Consider the following 10148-nt stretch of genomic DNA (forward strand, 5'->3'; position numbering starts at 1 on the left):
TAAAGGCACACTGGGCTGGGCCCTGCTTTAGTCTCTGCCCTGAAGATCTTAGTCTACATCGACAAGACAAAGAAAAGGCAGGAAAAGAGATGGCTATTATCCTCACGTTACAGATGGGGAGATGGGGCACAAAGAGATGAAGTAACTTGCTCAGTGTAGCACAGGGATTTGGAGGCAGAGAGGATGCAGGAGTGGATGGACCATGGGTCTCACTCAGTGCATCAGTTCTTATATTCCTTACTGAACCCAGCTTTATTGAGTTCCAGCCCAGTGTCTTAACCAAAAGGCCATCCTGCTTCAAAGGGGTTTTTCTTTAATCTACTTTTACTTACTTTTATTCTGGATTATTATTAATTAATTTCAGTTGCCAAGAAATTATGGGGACAGATCTTACAAAAATGTGAGAAATCTCATCTCCCATTGCTGCCAGCATTTCACAACAGATGCTTGCCAAAAGGCCAGAGAGCTGGTATGATAGCAATCATAGCAATAGACACAGGCAAAATTTTTCAGACAAAACTCGTTTTCACTAAAAAAACAACTTCCTGGGGCGTCTTTTCCATTGGCCTACTGTTCTTACAGATAGGAAGTTTTTCCTGAGATTTACTCTAAATCTGCTCTGCTGGAGTTTGATCCCATTGTCTCCTGTCCTGCCCTCTGTGGCAAGAGACAACAACTTTTCTCCATCTTTTTTATGGCAGCCTTTCAAGTATTTGAAGACCACTATCATGTACTCATGGTTAAGGCTATGATTTAGTCATGGAGGTCACGGCAGTCATGGATTCCATGACTTTGCCGGACCTCCATGACTTCTAGGGATTCAGGAGGAGGAGGCAGGACTGTGCACCCTGCCCTGCAATTGGGCCTGACTGGAATAAGGACCCTGCAGCCCCAGCCTGTGGCTTCCTCCAGGGGCTGCAGCCGGGCCGGGGGCTGTACCGGGGGCTGTGCGCCCCAGCCTTGCGGCTTTCTCTGGAGGCTGCAGCTGGGGCCGCGCGCCTCCCTTGTGGCTTCCCAGGGCCATGTTCCCCCCCCCACTGCATCCAGGGCTTGGCAGGGGCTGCAGTCGAGCCATGCACCCCTGTCCCGCAGCTGGGCCAGCTCTGGAGCAAGGGCTGTGTGTCCCCCATGGCTGAGATCCCGGCTGTGGCCACTGGAGTCATGGCTGTGCCCCCTGCCATGGTGGGGGGCTCAGCCTGTCAGACCCTCCCCCCCGGGACTCCATTCCGCCCCCCTACCTAGCCCAGTCCCCGGTTATTTTTAGTAAAGTAACAGACAAGTCACAGGCTCCGTGAATTTTTGTTTATTGCCTGTGATCTGTTCCTGCCCTTTACTAAAAATAACCATGTAAATATCTTAGGCTTACTCATGGTATACTTATTTAGTATTTATTACATTAATATAGATAATATATACCATGGAGAAGAAATGTTTAGTAAGCCAAATGTTTTTTGCACTAAAGCTGTTTACTGTGTTGCAACAAGCCATCAAGGTTTACAATGGATCCTGAGCCCCGGAGATTGAGTCCCACTTAGATTCTATGAACTTTGGCTTCTTTACATTTTAGATTGAAGGAAACATCTCCGTGTTAGAAGGGGCAATAGCTAAAGGGTTAATCACCCCATGCAAAAAAAAATCACTGGCTAATCTAATCAAGTTAAAAAAAACAAAACCAGTCATAACTTGGCAATTGGATGTAAATTTGTCAGGGACTTGAACTATCCCAAAGATTCCCCTGGGGCAGCTATCTCACAAAGGACATCCACTAACGTTTCATTAACTGGGACATTCTCTCCAGAGTTTCCATTGTGAAGCTTTTCTTTGGTGAATAAAATAATGCAGTTGGCTGGGTCCAAATAAATAATCATGGGTATTAGTAACGTCAATGTTTTGGAGGCATACAGTTAAACAAACGATAATTAGGTCTTGGTGGGGCCTTACTGAAGACTTTATGTCTTAAGGGTTACTAAGAACATTCTTGTTACACAAAAACTTGGAGGTGGCACTTTGGGGTTTTCAGCTAAAGCAGAAAGAAACCCAGGAAAATAAAACAAAACGGTTTTATTCAGTATTTTTAACAGCCAGATTTTCTATCTTTCGATCTAAGGTACCTGTATGGCTGCCTTGACCATAATATTTGGGCACCTCACAACAACCTTTCATGTGTTTACCCTCACACTATCGCTGTTATGTAGGGAAGTGCTACTACCCCCATTTTACAGATCGGGAACCCGAAAACAGAGAAATTGCAAGTACGTCTATTCTGCAATTACAAGGTGTGAATGCAGCCCGAGCGGACATACCTGAACTAGCTTCAATCTGGCTAGCTCAGGTTTCAGAACAGTGACGCCCCAGCAGGGCGAGTTTCAGCACAGACTGTACAAAGCCAGATGGAACCCTAGGACATTACTCACAGGGCTAGCCCATGCTGAAGGTCACAATGTCGGGACTTCAGTGCTCCGGTACCTGAGTTAGCTAGATGAAAGGTATCTCAGATAGGTCTGCTCATGCTTCAGTCATATCCTGTGACTGCAATAGAAACATACCCTTAGTGTGCCTCCCTGAATGGGTGGACAGACTTGTGTTAGTGCACTAAAAATAGCAGCATGGACATTGCAGCACCAGGACAGGCTCCAGCTAGCACCCAAGTCCAAACCTGCCTAACCCCCAGGATCTGAGCTTGGGTGAGTAGCTAGAGTCTCCACTGGAGCCGCCATGGCCATGTGGCTATTTTTAGTGTGGTAGCTTGAGCGAAGCTAATGTGAGTCTGTCTAGCTATGCTGGAAATCATGTTCCCAGCAGCAGTGTAGACATACCCCAACGGACTTGTCCAAGCATACAAAGGAAGCCTGGATTGGAGCAGGGGTTTAAATCCAGCCCTCTTATATGGTAGGCTAGAACCTCAATAAACATACTTCTCTTTAGAGAGACAAGGTGGGTAAGGTAATATCTTTTATTGGACCAACTTCTGTCAGCAGGGCCGGCTTTAGGCCGATTCAGCCGATTTGGCTGAATTGGGCCCCGCGCTAAGAGGGCCCCGCGCCGCAGCTCTCCACGCCGCCCCCAGCTCACTTCCCCCTCCTCCCCTCCCCTGAACGCTCCACCCTCTGTTCCTCCCCCTCCCCTGCTTCCCGCGAATCAGAGGTTCGCGGGAAGTCTGAAAAGAAGCAGGGGAGGGCAGGCAGCACCAGGTAAGCTTGGGTGGCGGGGGGCGCGAGAAGGGCTCCGGAGTGGCGCGGCGTGGCGCGGCCCAGTCCAGCCCCAGCCGAGCAGCTCCCTCTGGCCCCGGTTCCGGCCGAGCGTGCCGGCCTGGCCCCGGCCGAGCACCCCTGGCCCCGACCGAGCACCCCTGGCCCCAGCGGCTCCGGCCCCCACGGCGCGGCGCGGGTCCGGCCCGGCCCCCGCGGCTCGGCTCAGGTCCGGCCCGGCCCGGCCCGGCCCCGCGGCTCGGCTCTGGCCCCCCAGCCCGGCCCCCGCAGCCCGGCGCGGCTCCGGCCTCCCGGCCCAGCCCCCCGGCTCGGTTCCGGCCACCGAGCGGCTCCGGGACGGACCCAAGCCCCATGACCCCAGCCGGAGCTCCGGCCAGAGTGCGGCTCGATTCCTGGGGGGCGGGGCTTGCGGCAAGCCCCGCCCCCAGGAATCGGGTCCCGCTCTTGCTAAAGCCGGCCCTATCTGTCAGTGAGAGATACAAACTTTGGAGCTCACCCAGAGCTCTTCTTCAAGTCCTGTGTAAGCTTGAAGACTTGTCTCTCTCACCAACAGAAGTTGGTCCAACAAAAGCTATTACCTCATCCACCTCATCTCTCTAATATCCTGGGACCAACACAGCTACCACACTGCAGATATATATTTATCTTTTTTATTTGGGCATAAGCTTTCATAGGTAAATCTGTTAGTCTTTAAGGTGCCACTGGATTCCTCATTGTTTTAGTGGATACAGACTAACACAGCTACCCCTCTGATATTTATCTTTGTTTATTTGGTCTGTTGAGAACCTTTTGAGGAGGGCAAAGCTGTCTGGAATTCGATTATAGCTCACAATGAGGGTGCTATCTCTGCCTTACCTATATAAGGTGTTCACTACCGCAAATTATGGTACCTAACTTTTAAAGTACAGCTAACAAGCAATTCATTGAGTATACTGATTTATTTCCATATGCTCCATTGTTGATAATAGACTGCAGGATGACATGTATTTGACCACTATAAAATTCAGGTTAGGAAAATTTACTTGATAAGTAATTATTTTTATCAGTGCAACTGCAACCAACTATTTATAGACAGGTTGTTGCATGCACAGTCATTCTTATATCGCTCTATCTATCTATCTACAGTGAAAACTGTGTTATTCATCACTTTATCAACCTGAAAGCTCTATTAACCGGCATTTCTGATATCTCTCAATACAAATCTTCAATCTAGTAACTGGGACTAATATACTGCCCAAGAGGTTATGCAATTGCACATTCTGCACTCTACTTTTACGCAAAAGAGGCAGAAGACAAGTAAGCAAGGTGATCTCAGGGATTTATTCAAAAATCCAGCTTCCAGGGTGTGTCATAGGGTCATTACAGATTCAGCCCAATCTCCTACACCTACAATGATAATTGATGATAATGATGACCCTGAGGCCCTGCAAGGAAAGATTAAATTATGTTCAGTATAGTTTTAGTGCTAAGTGTATTTTTAGTGATCTGGGTGTATGCCATGCGCTGCCCATATTGATATGTAGTGTCATAAGAAACTACTGAAAAGTTTGGGGACCACTGATTTATCTATCTATCTATCTTAGTGTAGTGTCCCAAAGATTTGCATTTCCTGTGTAATGTGCCTTCATTACAACTGATCTTCACTGTGGTAGATGTAGCTATATTGAATGGCGGAAGGACTAGATGCAGCAGGTGGCCAGAGTTTACACTACCATAGGAAGCAAGGTGCAGATATACCTAAAGGGATCAGGGATCCCTTCTTTCTGTTTGAGTTATGTAGAGAGACAAGCTGGGCAAGGTAATATCTTTCATTGGGCAGACTTCTGTTGGTGAGAGAGACAAACTTCCACCCAGAGCTCTTTTTCAGGTCCAGTAAAGGTACTCAGGTTGCCTCAGTAGAGAACCACAATGGTGTGTTCTTGCCAGGGGGATTTCTAGAAGGGCTCACTCCAGGGCTGTATGCAGGCAATGTCCCAGTGTAGCGAGGAGGAGTGGCCTCCCTTGGAGATTGACAGGGAGGGACGGCCTTGCTCTCTTAGACCCAGAGAGAATCCTTTCTGCTCCAGTATTAGCCCCAACATCGACACTGCAATTTTATAGCCCCGCAGCCCTAACCCCGCATGCCTGAGTCAGCTGACCTGGGCCAGCCATGGGTGTTTTATTGCAGCATAGACATACCCTTTGAGACCTCCCAGTCAGTTTTTAATCCATTTAATGTGTGCTGTTTTGATTTGTATCATTCTAGTTTCCTATTGTATCCGCAAAGGGGTACACTTACAAGCAGGAGGGGGATCAACAGGGCTTTCTCAGCTGTCCGAGGTGCAACGAGCTGGCACTTTAGTCATGAGGCACAGAAGTCTGCCATGTTTCGGTAGATCCCTGGCCAAAAGAACCGGGATAAAATCCAGGCTACCATCTTTTCCCTTCCAAGGTGCCCAGCCGCGGGTATGGCATGGGCGAGTTGCATAACCTCCCTCCAGTACGGTCGGGGCACCAAGAGTTGATGTCAAACCTCTTCAGTCGGTTGGTCTTTCTCTATGACAGATGGTCACCTTGAATCTCAAAGCGTGGGAACTGTCCTGCTTGGTGAGGTTCGACAGTCTCCCCGTTCACCGCCGCCACCTAGGCATATGCCCAACTCAGGGTGTCGTCAGCCTGTTGCACCTCCACAAAGTCAGAGAGGTGAGTCAGGATCTCCAATTCGGGTAATGGGGGGAGCTCCCCTCCTGGTTGGGAAGGGGTCTGGTTGGCCTGGGTTGACGCTGAGGACTGGGAAGTCCCTTCAGCAGGGTCAGCAACCTCCCCCTCCCCCGCAAGGGTCGCAGCTTCAGGCCGGCCGGTGGCCAGAGGCAGGGGCCCTTGGCTGTCGGACAGGGATCCCACCAGTTCGGCTAACAATTCCCCAAAATACTTCGAGTCCCTGCCTAGGGTAGGCCAGTGTCAGGGCCAGACCGACCATCGGGGGCTTTTCACATCTCCTCACCATTAAAGTCACTTAGGGGCTGGGATTAGGCACCACTGTACTTCGAACCAGGGTCTGGGCACCCCTGACTAGTAGATTCATTACTTCTCTCCCATTTACCCGCAGCAGGATGGTCAGTTTTGCTGGTTCCCTGGGGGGTGCTCATACTCACAGAGTCCAGACCTTCCCAAAGCTACATTCCATGTACAGACAGTCTCTGAACCAGTGCCCAGAATGACCACATGTGAAACACCGGTCCTGATCTTGGGTGGCGCATGGGGTTTCCTGCCTGGATACCCATTTGGTCTGGTCACGATGGGTCTCTCCGAGTTCTGGGCCAACCAAGGGCTCTGTCTGGGCCTCTGGTGGACCTGTGGTCTCCTGAGCTGGAGTGCAGGTAAACGGCTCTGGACCTCTGGGTTGGGAAGCCCTGGCATCCCTAGATCCTCGAGTTCTCCGGAGCTTTGGTAGGGAGGGAGGAGGTCAACATTCTTCACGATCCTGGGGTCCATGGGTAGTACCATCCTTTAGGGGCACAGGGGTCTTGGTTCCAGCTGACCCTGAAGGGGGCATCATCATGGGGGACTTGCTGGCTAGGTAGTTCTCCATGAGCTGGATGGCATCCGTCATGGTGTCAGGGTGATGCCACAACATCCACTGTCTTCCCCCAGTGGGTAGGATCTGGACAAACTGCTCTAGCAGGACCTGCTCAGTGACCTGCGCCCCCATCTTTGCTTCTGATTTGAGCCATCTCCAGAATGAGTTGTGCAGCTTCTGGGCAACAGGCAAGGTCGGGCTCCTGGCAGGTATCGCTCTTCCTGGAAGTGTTGCTGGAATGCTTCCTCTGAGATATCTAGGGTGTCGAGGATCGCTGCCTTAACTTGGGCATAGTCCTGAACGGCGGTGGGGTCTAACGCATGGTATGCAGTCTGTGGCACCCTGGTTAAGTATAGGGCCAGCACTGCAACCCATTAGTCTCGGGGCCAATGGGTTACTGTGGCCACCCACTCGAAAGTCTCTAAGAAAGCCTCAGGATCATCGTTGGGCCTCATTTTGGCAAGCCTAATAGGGGCAGGGTTAGGCAGCTCGGCTGGAGCAGCGGGTCACAAAATGGATGTGACTTGTTGGACCAGCTACTGCTGCTGTTGGGCTGCCAATTCGCGAACTAACTGTACTGCTGCATGGCCATCTACTGCAGGAGTTGTTGTTGTTGCTGTTAATGGTGGGTGTTTTGCTCGGCTATCCATTTCAGCAGCTGTTTCATTTCCATTCAAGGGTTTGTCCTCAGGACTTTTTTTTTTTAATTCCCTTCAGCAGGGACTAGATCGGTGCCTGCATTCTCCACCATTTGTGATAGGGCCTTCAGTGGCCGGACAGCCGAGTGGCTAGCTCGTTGGCTGGGGGGCTGTAAGAGGACCTGTGTCGCGCAAACCCCTAAACAGGGGAAATGGACCTTTCTTCCATCCATGAGGGAGGGTTCAGAACCTGTTTTCCTGAGCTGCTCCCCATGCAAGTCCTTTGAGTTTGGGGCGTGGCCCAGCTAGTCCAGTTTTCATGCAGTTGGGGCTTATCTGAAGGTTCCCCTTGGCAGGGGAAGACTTACTTGCCTCCAGTGGCTGCGTTGGCAGGCCGGTTGCTGGTCTGTGCCTTCAGAAAGGTATACAGAGAGCTCCTGCCTCTTTGCCAGTCAGCTCCTGACTGAGCCAGACTATCTTCTTTTCTCCCCCCTCCAGGCCTGGCATTGGCTGCAGGTATAACGGGATGGGGCTAGGTGAGCCCACTGGTTTTCTTTGACCCCTGCTGTGCCCAGCAGCAATCTCTCTGCTCCTTCACACCCTTCTTTAATTCTTTATTAACAGTGTCCTGTATCAGCCACTCCATTAATATTTCCCAGATCGATGTCAGGCTGACAGGCCTACAATTACCTAAGTGATCCCATTTACTCTTTTTAAAGCAGACTTTCAGTCTTCTGGAATTTTTCCAGTGTTTCAAGAGTTATAGAAAATCACCATTAATGGTCTAATGAGCTCCTCAGCCAACTCTTTTAAATCTCTTGGATGCAAGTTTTCCACATCTGTTGACTGAAAACCACCTAACTTTAGTAGCTGCTCTTTAACATCTTCACAAGATACTATTGGAAAGTCTCATCATCATATGATATGATGACAGTATCTGGGTTTTTTTCCTAATATAGAACAGAAATATTTATTGAACGTTTGCCTTTTCTGCATTATTATTGATAATGATATTATTATTTCCATTTAGTAATGGTCTAATACCATTATTAGGATTCTTTTAGTTCCTAATACTTAAAAACTTCTTATTGTTCTTAATTCTGCTGGCCGTAGATTTCTCCTTGTGTCCTTTTGTTTACCTTATCAATTTTCCACATTTTCTAGCTTTTAATTTATGTTCATTACTATCAACTTTCCATTTCTTCCATTCGTTATATATTATTTTCTTCTTTTTGTATCTCACTTCCCCTCAGAACCATGGCCCATGTTGTTGTTGTTGCTGTTTTTTAAACCAGTATGACCTTTTTCATTGATTGTGTTCTTAAACAGTTCCCAATGATCATTTATACTATTCTGTTTAAATTCTTCCTCCCAGCTAATTTGTTTCATAATTGTTTTTAGAATTGTGAAATTTGCCTTTTTAAAGCATCAAGTATCTAAAGTATTGGTTGTGTCTTTATTCTCTTGGCACATAACAAATGTGTTCAAGTCAAAATCACTTGTGTTTAAGCTACCACTAAATTTCAAATCTGTGATCAGTTCCTTTTTATCTGTCATGAAAATGTCTAATCAAGTAATGTTATTTTGGACCTAGAGTGCCACTCCCCCTCCCATGTTGTACACTTGATTGTTCCTAAATAAGTTCTAACCATTGATTTTAACATTCCAGTTATGTAAATCATGTCCCCAGGTTTGGTAACTCCAGTGGCTGGAAAGCTTTGCTATTTTAAACAGCATGGGTCATTTTTTTCCTGTATTACTAGCCTTTATGTATTTTAAGAATTGCGAAAGTCAAATGAATCAACACACACACAGTTTTTTTTATTTACCCAAGAAAAAAGAATTTGATTCTCATACAGGAGGGGAAAGTTGTTCACTGAGATGTTTAACCTCCTTCCCCCAATCATTCACCCTATGGGGTATTGATTTGGCCTAATCCCCTCTTCCTGAGACCAGAAGAATTTCTTGCAGCATAAAATGGAGGGGGAACCCCCAAATCTGCTGCCATTTCGTATGAACATTCAACAGCTGAGAAAAAAGGGACCAGGTTTGAGAGGGTGCGAGATTCCTATTTGAGTCAAATCTGAGGACAAAGTTGATCAGAGGAGGGTAAACATCCTCCTTTTCTTCATTCATCATGTGGGAAGAGAATTCAAGCCAACTGTTTCCCTCCAAAAGCAGATGTGGCTGCATTTTAAAATGGGAGGGGGGAAAAAAAGACCACAAAGTGAGAGAGTTTCTTTGCCTATATTCAGCAATTAAAGAGAAAAATGGCCAAATCTTGCAGGATTTTATATCAATATTCCATAATTTAGCAGGAAAGGTGCTTGATTCGAGGTGTCCCAAAATGGAGGGAAATTTATATCGATATTCAATAAAGAGAAAATCTGAGACAATTTTAGATCAATATTCAGTAATTAGAGAGAAAAGAGGCAAAATCTGAGGGGAAAGTTGATTATAATGGGCTTAACACCTTCACTAACCCTGTCCAGTATTTGGAGCAATGATTGACACCAGCTATTTTCCTCCAAAAGCCAAAGTAGCTGCAGTTTAACATGAGAAGGGAGAAGAAGCCCCAAAACTATCCATATCTGAGAATTAAATAGAGAAGGGGCAGCGTTGGTGGCATTTTTAGATCAATATACAATCAGAGAGATTTTATGTTGGGGGCTGTCTGGATCTGGTGCAGAGAGATGACTCTCAGATGCCCCCATTGCTTTGCCTCCTCCATGCAGAGCCAGC

The sequence above is a fragment of the Emys orbicularis genome, chromosome 13 (genome assembly GCF_028017835.1).
Source record: "Emys orbicularis isolate rEmyOrb1 chromosome 13, rEmyOrb1.hap1, whole genome shotgun sequence".
Classification (NCBI taxonomy): Eukaryota; Metazoa; Chordata; order Testudines; family Emydidae; genus Emys; species Emys orbicularis.